Below are 12,820 nucleotides of genomic sequence, written 5' to 3'. Positions count from 1 at the left end.
GCACTATGGAAACTAAGGGGATTTAAGACCAGTACTGGCAAACCCATTCAACATCAGAAATTGATCGAATCCCTTTTAGAAGCTATAACCAAACCATCGAAGCTAGCAATTGTTAAATGTCAAGCCCACACAGGAAAACAGGATCCTGTTAGCAAAGGAAATGAATTAGCTGACCATTTTGCTAAAAAGGCTGCATATAATAACACACCAATTTCTTTATTCCAACAGAGAAATGACCAGGACCCTGATAATCAAATTATTTCTTTACAGAGTGCAGCCACGGACATCGAAAAAAGAAAATGGTCCAAAGAAGGGTCCCTTTCTGATGGAGTCTGGACTCATAAACACACTAACAAACTTTTTCTCCCAAAAGCCTCTTTCCCAGGAATGGCAAAAATAGCCCATGGTCTCGATCACGCAGGTAGAGATGCCATGGTTCGAGATGTTGAAAAACATTGGGAAGCTGTAAGTTTCTCTACATATGCAGAGCAATTTTGCAGACGCTGTGCATTATGTCAGAAGTTTAATGTAGGAAAGGGCACCCAGGTAAGTCCCGCCGTTACCCCTAACCCAATGGGGTCCGTTTGAACATCTTCAAATGGATTTCATTGAACTAACCCCGTCTAAAGGATACCGTTATTGTCTAGTAATTGTTGATGTGTTCTCCCGATGGGTAGAAGCTTTCCCTTCAAAACACAACGATGCCAAAACAGTACCTAAAGCACTAATTAAAGAGATTATTCCAAGATGGGGTATCCCTCAAAAGTTACAAACAGATAATGGCACTCACTTTGTGAATTCCATTATAAATGAATTAACCACCTGGCTCCAAATTAATGTGCACCATTATTGTAAATACCATCCCCAAAGCGGAGGCATCGTAGAATGATGCAATGGCACCTTAAAAGCTAAGCTCGCAAAAATTTGTGAACAAACTAATTTATCATGGCCGGATGCACTACCCTTGGCTTTAATGGGACTAAGGGGACGGACACACCGACAATTGGGACTATCGCCATTTGAAATTCTGACCGGACGTCCCATGCCCGTTGGCATGGTTATAGGTAATGTGAGTTTGCATACTGTGGACAATGATCTTCTCTCTAGTCTTGCAGGTCTCCGAACCTTGTTGAAGGAAGTCCATCAGCAGGTTAATCAGGCCTGGAGGACCAGCCCACCTTCTAAGGATTCACCAATTCCCTTGGGCACCTGGATCCTGGTTCGAGACACTCGGAGGAAACACTGGCATCAGCCTAGGTGGAGAGGACCATTCCAAGTTCTTCTGTCCACGCCACACGCTGTGAAAGTTGAAGGATTGCCCGCCTGGATTCACGCTTCACACTGCAAAAGATGGCATCCCTAACATTCATACTCATTTTGATTACACTCTTACTGTTTTTCCTTCCATTATCCACTTCACGTACAACATTGACTTTCCAGGTGGGGAAGACTGCCTCATTCCAGGTTGACTTTTGTGTAATTGTCCCCTGTAGTGGCAAACAAGAACAATGGGAAGAGTTTGACAAAATATGTCTGTGTGAGCTACCCTTATTATGACTCTGATTCAAGTTTTGATTCATCTGACTCTGAATGTGCCTTCTGGAGTGATGTGTTTGCAAATACAGGACCACACGACTGGGGTTATGAACCCTGGCAGGCCACACAGTATGGCCTAAAGACTCGATTTTCTATTATAAAAGGACATGCCCCTCACGACTGTGCTGAGAACCATTGTAACCCTTTGATTATTACTTTAAAAGATCCCTCTTCGCAGGATTCAGGAACTTATGTTTTAGCTGCATACGCAAGTGGTTCTGATCCACTAGGATTTTTTTCAAATTAAGGTTACTAATAATTCCCATGCTACTAAAACTTGCCAGCTTTCTTCTACCTTTCCTCCTGATTCACAACAAACTCTTGTTAAAATAATGAATGTTTCTACTCTTTCATCCTCCTTTTCTACTGTGTCCAAATATTTCACTGCTTCCATGGCTAAGGCTTATATGTTACACGAGGAGCGAATGCTCCAATTCTCTTCCTCCTCTACTTCTACTCCTTCCCCTTCTCCTATTCTTTCCCGTTCTGCTCCTATCTAACCTATATTTTTGTCTGTTCAAAAAGGGGGGAGTGTAGAAGAAAGATGTTCTACTGAGCACCTTGTACTCTGTGTATTTGGTGACTAAAAACTTTCATTTCAGCAATGCTTGCAAGCTCTGGCTATGAACTGACAAAAATATATTGTGCAAGGGCTCAACAAAATCAGTTTCTATATGATTCAAACTGTTTTCTAGGTTAACTTCCTCAAAGTAAAATGAGACAGGGTGAAGAAGTCACAAGGTCGCAGGGGGTACATGACATTTGTCTTTGGCTAATATTGGAGACAGTAAGAAAATGCTTAGTTAGAGATATAAGAAAAAGCTTAGCTTTTATATATTGTTTTAAGGAACTAACCGTTGTTGTTGTTTTGCAGTACTTGTGTAATGAAATCACAAGACAAAGCTCTATAAAAACTTTGGAATACCCTGGCCGGGGGGCAGATGAAGGGCGGTGTCCTGGGACTGCGCTTCTCTGTCACTTTACCTCTGCCTGATGTGTTTGAATAAAAGATTTTTACTAACTTTAAATATATCTCTGTGTCTTCAGTCACGAGAAACGACACCATAGAAAAAGTGTCCACAATAATCATCAATCAGAACCATCCAGCAGAATCCCAATTGGTGAAACTCTAAAATTACCTCATTACTGTCAATGTGTACACAAAGTTACTACTAAAGGTATTATTATTATTATCTATTTTCTTTGCTTCAGTGACTACCTTATAATGAGAGGCTTACTGTTACAACAGCTGAATAGTATAATGGGTTACTTAGTCTGATTTCAGAAAGGTGGGGCTGTATATCTCTTAACATGTATGTATTTTTATAATCAAAATCCTAAACATAAGCATATTTCAAAGGGTGAATAATAGGAGTAATGTAGTAGCATAAAGTGATTATTAATAACAACTAATAATTTCAAAGATGGCATTTGTTTTTTGCAGGTGACTTATTGCAGTTTTAAAAACCTTTGCTTCCTTATTAAAACACTTTTTTTTAAAGTTGCTCAAATTTCTATTTCACGGTTCTGTCTTATAGGCAAAACAAACAGGCTACAATATAAATAACAATAATACATATATGGAGTAAAATAACAACATGGAATCAAGACTGCAATTTTAGAATTTGGAAGGAGTGCTAAATGCTGATTTAGTTCAAAGTATAAGCAGCTCTTACATGGGCGTAAATTAAAGCTTGCATGAAAATTTCAATTTCATCCATATCTTGAAAATTTCATCCTACACAATCTGTGCCTTGATTAATAATACTCTTCCATAGCGAGACAGTGGCTGGAAAAACTCTGACATCATGAGTTTACTGGATGGTGACATTATAAATTGCACATTACACAGTAAGCAGGAATCATGGTTAAAACTTTAGAGATCATTTTCATAATTTGATTTCATTGAATTTTGGGATTATAGTAGGCCAGTCAGTTTATTTCAGGAACCTAAATTAAGTTTATGTTTATAGGGCAGTCTTGGTAAAATTGTAATTGTCACCACCACAGTAAGCTACCTCTTAGGCTAGCGGTCTAAATACAGCGCAACCCCAATTCAATCTAGTTAGTGTAAAAGTTTAAATATTTCTTTCACTCCTGTAAAACAGTAATGATGGGAGTGATGGTGAATTTGAATTTGAAAAGGGAAATGTTTTGCATCTTGTGCAGTGTAAATACATTTATTTTAAAAACACATTTGATTTTTTTTAGAAAAATATGAAATGCAGAAAAAAAATGCAGACTCAACAGCTACAGACAGTGCCTGCTAAATGAGCGCAGTTTCTACACGTTTTCTGAAGCGTAATTCCTAAAGAGCACGTTTTTAAAATGGAACCTTGCAGACAGAAGTTAACATAAATGATTGAACCTCCCCTTCTACTTCCTGAAATTGGCAAAACACGGCTCCCCACCAGGCCCAACATATTTTTCATGTCCACCTTGTGTCCATTGTAGCCTATGTAAGTTCAGCCCCCTCACACTCTTGATTTAATCAAAATTGTGAATGTGTGCCTATGTCTGTGTGTTACGTATGTCACATATATAGGAAGGGATAGGAAAGTGCTAGGCTGACTGCATTCACTTCAGTGTTAGTAATAACACTTCACAGTTTGGGGAGGGCCTACACTTGAAACACTGGTTGGACTTCATCTGGCTGTAGTGAGGGAAATGCAGAAAACTAGAATGCAATGTCAAAACCAATGCATAATAACAATATGTTCTCCCCAAGTTTGCATGATAGTAATAATAAAATATTTTATTTATACAGTAGACCCCAGCAAAGACACGGTTCTGGGTTCGCGGCCTCAATCGTTTGCGGATTTTTCCTTAGAACCTAATAATTGTTAGCAGAAACCGCAAATATCCTCTGCAATTTTTTCTGGCTTTTTTCGTGGCAATACTGCACTGTAGAGAGAACAGGAAGCAACCGTAGAGGAAAACGCGGCTTGAGATGGTGACAGCCAATCCGAGAGTGTTGTACTCTACTAGAATTTGAAACTAACTCCCAGCAGTCCCTGCAGTGGTTCTGATTGGACTTCTGCTATGGGTGCTGGGGCTGTTGGGGTCAAAGGATGTCAGTGTGGCTTTTAAAATGGGGGCCGGTGACCAAAAGAAAAAAAAAAAGTTTTTGTAATTTGTGTTTCAAGTTCCTGTCTCTCTGCCTGCCTTCTGTTGGGTTACCTGTACTTATTTGTTTTGTCCTGGATCGTTTCGTGGTTGGGGTCTGGATTGCCTGCTGTCTGCCTGTGTACATGAGGACTGTAAGTGGATTCATTGCCATCCTGCGAAGAAAGGTGCGCTCCTGAACCCGTCCACCTGTATTCATCAGGAACCACCAGTAGTACTATCTTTACATTCCCATTCAACGTGCGGATCTCTGGACTATCTATTTTCATCATTACATTTCATCTGTTGCGGTTTTTCATGGACTTTACTGTGTGTGTTTTGTTGGTGCTTAGTTGTATTTAATGTATAATCGCCGTAAGGGGAACAGGGGTGGTATCGTTGTTTTCATTTCATTCTTTATTTGCTGTTTGATTACCAGTTTGCTTTGTTTTTGTCTCTGTTTGTGAGTGCGTGCAAGTCGAGTCAAGGCTGGGTGCATCCCTGGAATCTCCACCATAAAAATAAATAAATCACTGTCTTCTCGATGGTGTGAATCTTAGCGGCACCAGACTGCTACAGTGTTAGTCATTTCTCCTTGCTGCTGATTGACTGCTGCCCTGTGATGCATCTCCAGCTGAGTGTTCCCGGGTTTTCCGTTTTGTTCTTCTTAATCCTTAAACCGCTTCAACCGGCTATAGTCGTTTCCCAGTGCCATTTGCCAGCACGTAGGCGCTGAGTATATTCGGCGACTTACATTCATTGAACGCCGCAACCAGCTATTGTTGGTTCCCAAAGCAATTTACCAGCACGCCGGAGCTGATCAGTCAGTGCCATACATTGATTGAGCAGCCAGCTCATGACCAGTGCTCGCCCCTGCAGCCTCACTGTCTCTCGGTTTGAGCTGCTGCACTAGACTAGCCTGCAAGTATCAGTGTTTACCTCTGTGTGCTTGCATGCAGCCAGTTCAAACGCAGTTGGTTCGGTGATTTACTGAATTTCAACAATGGCGTCAGTTGCACCTTGTACATATTGTTCCAGTAGTTTTTAAAATAGTTTTTACAGTTCATTGGCAGTATGGAAAATGACCATTGTTGCAGTAATTGTGATGCTCTTTGCATGAAAAAAAATGTGTTCCCTTAAAATTTCACTTTTTCTTTGTGAATTGTGACGTTTACTTAAAAAGTGCAGCAAAAAAGTATTTGGTGTCCAGGGATGCATTAACCCCCAAGTATGTAGCAGTTTAAGGGTTAAAGCCCCAAGATGCCACCGAAACGCCCTTCACCTTCTAAGGCTTCTGGCAATGAAAATGCACTTGCATGAATTACAGTACATATAGCGGAAACATTGGTATTTTACATTCTAGCACTGCGAGTGACATCAGTACAGTACTGTACAGTATAATAATACATTTTATTTATATAGCGCCTTTCCCATGCTCAAGGCACTTACAGAATATATTAAAGAACGGCAGAATATACAGTATATAGCATTGTACAAACCAGATAAATAAAAAAGAAGATTAAGACAGTAAATTCTGAAAAAAACAGACAACATAATTGATGGTCTAGCACACACATACAGGTTACATTGGCATCTTGACAAAGAAGTAAACTGAGAGAAAGGTAATAAAGTCAAAAAGAGCTAAAAGTCTTCCTGAACAGATGAGTTTTGAGTTGTTTTTTAAAAGAATTCATGGAGTCAGCTGACCTGATTAATTTTGGTAGGTCATTCCAGAGTCTGGGCGCTATACAGCTGAAGGCCCTGTCACCCATGGAGTGTAGATTAGTGAGGGGCACAACAAGATTACCAGAATCAGAGGACCTTAGTGGGCGGGCAGGCACATAGTGATGGAGGAGGTCACTGATGTAGTTTGGTGTGAGGTCGTTTAAGACTTTGTAGATTATTAGTAGGATTTTATATTCGATTCTGTAGGACACAGGGAGCCAGTGAAGACGGAGCAGGATGGGTGTGATGTGCTCGCTGCTGCTGGTTCGAGTAACGACTCTTGCAGCTGAGTTCTGAATAAGCTGGAGCTGTGATAGAAGATTAGAAGGGGCACCTGCCAGTAGGGAATTACAATAATCGATGCGGGATGTGATAAAAGCATGGACAAGTTTCTCAGCATTAGAGAAGGAGAGGAAGGAGCGAACACGGGATATGTTATGGAGGTGAAAGTAAGAAAGTTTCTTAATGTGATTTATGTGGGCGGAATAAGTGAGGGAGGAATCAAAAATGACACCAAGATTTTTTACAGTAGAGGCAGGTCTGATGAGATCACCGCCAAGATGGACTGGGAAGGAGCTCATTTTATTAAGTTGCATTTTAGTCCCAATTTGCAGGTGTTCAGTTTTATTGCAATTTAATTTTAAAGAGTTCTGCTCCATCCAGGTTTTAATTTCACTAAGGCAGGTTGTGAGCTGAGAAAGCTCTGATGAAGTTCCACTTTTAACATTGAAGTAGAGCTGGGTATCATCTGCATAAAAATGATAACCCAATCCATAACTACGGATAATATGGCCAAGGGGAAGCATATAAATACAGAAAAGCAGAGGACAGAGCCCTGAGGGACTCCTTGTGTGACTGGCACGGAGTTGGACCTGCTGTTGCCAAGACTAACAAACTCTTGTCTATCAGTCAGATAGGACTTGAACCACTGGAGGGCAGTGCCAGAGATACCCAGCATGTTCTCCATTCTGGACAGTAGGATGTCGTGTCTGACTGTGTCAAATGCTGCACTGAGGTCTAACAGAATTAATATGCTGGTTTGTCCAGAGTCTGCTGCCATAAGCAAATCATTGGTTACCCGTAGCAGAGCAGTTTCACAGCTGTGCCGCGCCCTGAAACCAGACTGAAAGGGTTCCATCAAATTATTAGAGGTTAGGTAATTGGTGAGTTGGGAAGCTACAACACGCTCAAGAACTTTTGACAGGAAAGGTAAGTGGGAAATAGGCCGGAAATTGTTAAGATTGTCAGCATCAAGGCCAGACTTTTTTAACATTGGGGTTACAGAAGCAATTTTAAAAATGAGCGGCATGGAGCCAGTGTCAAGGGATGAGTTTATTATTGTTGTAACAGTTGGGATTATGGCATGAAGGCAGGATTTAAGTAGTGTGGTGGGGATGGGGTCCAGTACACAAGTAGTCGGCCTCATCTTACAAAGCAGGTTATTAACAAACGCAGAAGTGACTGGTGAGAACTTAGAGAAGGAGCTGGATGGAGTGGGAAAACAGGGAGAGATATAAACAGATGATATATTTATGTTAGTTGAATTATTTAGATCTTTAATTTTGTTACGGAAAAAGTGGAGGAATTCCTCACAGACTTCAGTAGAAGAGGTAGTTGGACCAGATGCGGGTTCGAGTAGTTTATTAACTACAGAGAACAAAACCCTTGGGTTATCATGGCCACTTTCTATTATTCTGCCATAATGGGTGTTCTTGGCAGAAGTTAGTGCTTCTCTGTAAGCTCTTTGGTGGTCAGAGAAAGCCTGGATGTGCACGGTGAGGCCAGTCTTACGTGACATTCTCTCAAGGCGTCGGCCAGCTGCTTTCATAGATCTTAATTCTGAGTTATACCAAGGAGCTGAGCGTTTAAAGGAAACCTCCTTATGTTTTAAAGGAGCTGTTTTATCTAATGCTGAGTGAAGGGCTGAGTTATAGTGGTCAACAAAACTATCTAGTGTTGGTGGAATAGGTGCAGACAGTAAAAGATCAGAAATGGATACAGAAAGGATAGAGGGACAGATATTTTTAAGGTTTCTGTAAGAAATTTGTCGTTTACAGGTAAGAGGTGGGAGAGGTAATGAGACAGTGAAAAATACTGCTTTATGGTCTGAGAGTCCCAAATCAGTGCTGTAAATGTTGGCAACAGATAGTCCAGAAGTGCAGATCAGGTCCAATATATGACCGCCAGAATGGGTTGGAAAATCAACATGTTGTGTCAAGTCAAAACAGTCCAGTAAGGACAGGAATTCATTTCTCAGTTTAGATGTGGGGGTGTCAATATGGATGTTGAAATCACCAAGAAGCATAATTCTCTGAGAGTAAGAGCTTAGGTGGGTCAAAAGTTCAATCAGATCGGATAAGAAGGATGCATTGTATTTTGGGGGACGATAGAGAACAATGAGTGAGACAGGACCTGATTCCGTTATTAGTTTAAGAGCCAGGCACTCAAAAGACAATGGACAGTCAATTGGAATTCTTTTAATGTTTAAGTCTTCTCTGATAATTACTGCCAGCCCGCCACCTTGTCTTGAGCTGCGAGGCTCTGAGTGGAAAGTGAAACCAATTGGAGTCGCCTCTGTGAGAGACGCAAATTCGTTTGGTTTTTGCCAAGTCTCCGTTAAACACAGAATATCAAGTCTGGTGTCAGTGATGAGTTCTGACAGCACCAATGCTTTGCCATTAAGAGACCTCGAGTTAAACAGTGCAACATTACATAATGAGGCTTCTTTCTGCACAGAGCCGCAATCAGGGTTTATTTCCACATAATGCAAATTTGGCACACCGACAATTCTATTTCCAGGGTCATGAGAAGGACGGCGTATTCCTGAGCAAATGCTGCCGGTGGTCTTTTCATTTGCAGCCCGGCGGTGGCGGCGACCTGACCCGCGATGTATATATTTCGGGCGCTGCAAAATACCGGCGTCCTTTAGGATGTTCCAGTCAGACCATTTGCTCTGGACAAACTGTTTAATAAGAAGGAGTTTGTCATGAGAGTATTTTAGCATGATACTGGGCAATACTTATCTGAATAGCAGTGGAGAAGCAGCACAGCACAGCGGAACCGGTAGGACAGGCGGATGTGGTAGCGTAGATGAGCGGCGATAGCAAAGCAACAGAAAGCATAGCAGGAGGAGGTAGCAGGAGTTGGAGGTTCCAATACACAGCCACAAACAGTAACGCTTGGTAATTTCAGGCGTGATCGCCCCGGAGCCAAAAGCCAGATTAGTATGAACATCAGATCAGTTCCCAGTCGTAGAGTACTGTAAGATGAAATGGGAGCAGATCAGCATAGCGAATTTAATATAATCACGGAGACAGATCATCCCGAGGTCCTAGATTGCCAGGCACAAAGAAATGCTTGTAGGTTCTCGTCCCGTGATCCACAGACTCAGCTGTTCCCAGTCAAAGCAGAGTCCATAAAATCTGTAAATATAAGCCAAATCCATACAATTCGAGTCAGCTGTATCCACAAACTATACGTACAATAAAAGAAATAAAACAAACGTAAGAAAGTGTAGAATTAGGCGAATTTTGCGAAAAGTGTTGTTTACAGGGAGGAGCGGCAACAACATGCGTGCGCCAGCGTCTCCTCAGTATATGAGTTTACCTTTGCATTCTTTTTTTTTAGGTAATGTATTAAGCTGACGTTGAAATGAAATTAAAGTGTTTTGGGGGCATATTTAGATTTTAAACTATAAAAAAAGGCATTTTTTTTAACCATATCCATAATTTGCGTTTTTTCACAATTCGCAGGTGCTCTAGGAACATAACCCCTGCAAATTTTGGGGGTGTACTGTATAGCATGGCTTTCCTCTAGGTGCGCAGGTGTCCTCCCACAGTCTAAAGGCATGCAGGTGAGGTGGATTGCCAATGCTAAATTGGCTCCAGTGTTTGTGTGTGTGTGTGAGATCAGCTTGCAATGGGCTGGTGAACTGCCAAGGTATTCCTCCAGTCTTGTGTCCGATGCTTGCTGGGATAGGCTCCATCTTCCACAACCCTTCTCTAAATGTGAATTTCCCATTGGGATTAATAAAGTATCTATCTATCTATCTATCTATCTATCTAAATAAGTACTAGTACAGAAAAGGCAAAAAATATTCCTTAGTCCTGGCCTCTTGTTATTGGCTGCCAGTAAAATACAGAATATAGTGTAGTTGTATTATTTTTCTTTAAAACACTTCATAGTTAGGTATATTTCAAATCTCCTTTAACCCTACTCCACCTCTTGGCCTTTGAGATCATCAGATCAAAAACTTTTTATTCTGGTTGCCTACATTCTGTGGAGCAGTGTACCCTTTTACAATAGGCCTGCCACCACGATTGACATTTTCAAATCTCAATTGAAATCTTTTGTCATTGGCATATGGAGATTTTTAAATGCAATATTGTCTAATGGTCATTGTTTAGTTTTATTATACAGTATACATTTTTGTATACCTATTGTATACTTTTACATTTTGGTGTGATTTACAGTATGTTTTATGTGTTTTATTTTCATGTTTTATTCTAAGGTTATGTATGGTACATTGGTCAACATTTGTTGTGTGTAAATATGGTTGATAAATTTAATATTGATTGAGGTATTGATTGACATACTGTCACTAATAATGTTCTCCAGTTGGAAAAATTTTGAAATGAAATATATAGCGTATAGTCTTCCCTTGTACCCATGGGAAATACATGCAACCTTTAGCAGAGATGAGGTGTGGATTTGCATACTTTAAATATTAAGAGAGCTAACACAGGGCTAGGGTAGGTGAGCATTCTCTGAAAAGTAGATGATTCTGTTATCTTCTTTGAAACAAAAACATTTAGAAGGGCCATCCATGATTTTAAAAGCTTAATGATACCTTTACATATGCAGTATTGGTGTTTAATTGTCTGGTACAATCGAAAACAATTACAAGCAGATAGCAAAACTCAAAAACTTATCAGTCATTTTTCTGTAGTCAGGAAGCAAGGGAGGTGGTATGTATTTTAGCAGCACTGGTGCAACAGGAGAAATCAACTCTAGAATTTCAGTTTATTGCAGCACTTGCTTGTGCATATAGCCACAGTCATTCACAGCAGCCACATCATTTAGGTGTTGAATGAAACAGGATATCCGTGATAGTCAGGAAGTACAAGGATGGTTAATACTGATAATGTGCAGGCTGTTGTGGAGCCAGTGAAAGACAAAAACTATTGCCAATGATCCACCCAAAATGGAAAACTTTCAGTCTTCCAAAAAATTAAAATGAATTTACAGTAATACTTTCATCATTTTTTCTGATATGCCTTATTGGTGCATTGATTTATTCATTAACAATTGTAAAGTACAATGTTTACCTCAGATGAATTAATTTCCAAATAGGCTAATTTAAACTGCATTTGAATTAAGGCTTAGAGCTTAATTGCTGTCTCTATTAAGACATTTTTATCACCTCCTCATTGCTGCTGTATGTCAAGAATTTTGGTATAAATATGTACTGCTTCATTGTGCTTATTTAATCACAATCTACATGTTTTAGTATTTTCATTCTTTTTTTCTCTTTTATTTTCATTTTTGGTGTAACACCTGTTGATTGCTGGCAGGACACTCTGCCCCAAAGACAGAAAAAAATGCTAGCTACAAATAAAAGAGAAAATTACTGGAATTATCTGCAAATAAGTGTAGAACAAAACAAATTGCCTCTATAAGAATGCTGGTAATACAGCCTTTTTTATCCATGTGGGCTTCAAGCTCTTATTTATTTTCTGTTCTTTAAGCTTGCAATTACTTGCGTTATTGTTTTTTTGCTTTCTTTCTTCTGCTTGAGCCTGCTGAGATTATTCTGCAAGAGATTTCTATTCAATTTACGTAAATTACACTGTAGCTTCTATTACAGTTTTGACGAGAGCTGTAAAAAAAGTAAGCATTGCAGAGACATTCGAATCACAAGTTGACTCACAGATTCTTTGGTGGCCTTTATGATACCCGGGGGTGGAGAGCCAACGCTGCTTATCTCCTCAACTAGCATGCTTAGAGCTGATGGATGCAATGAGAAGTGAAGCAAAATGACACCTTTTATTGGCTAACTGAACAGATTTCGAGGCAGCTCAGGCACCTTCTTCATGCTAGCTGTCGATTTGCTTCACTTCTTTTTGCATCCATGATGGCTAACATGGTACAACACCCTAGTACTACAACTGAGGAAGATTAACTAACAGCGTGGTGATTCTTGTCTAGAGAAGAAGAGGTAAAGATAATCAGCTCCCCCGCTGATGGAGGATAGCTTGATAGCAGTTAAAACATTTCACTGGAACATGGAACAAAATAAGTTAAAAACTCAAGTACTTAGTGAATATGGAAAGATACTCTGACTGGCATCTACATCCATCAGGTTTGTGAAAATAATCATAGGAGTAATTTCATT

The sequence above is a fragment of the Erpetoichthys calabaricus genome, chromosome 14, assembly GCF_900747795.2.
Source record: "Erpetoichthys calabaricus chromosome 14, fErpCal1.3, whole genome shotgun sequence".
NCBI classification, from domain to species: domain Eukaryota; kingdom Metazoa; phylum Chordata; class Cladistia; order Polypteriformes; family Polypteridae; genus Erpetoichthys; species Erpetoichthys calabaricus.
Note: the sequence above shows the minus strand (reverse complement) of the source record.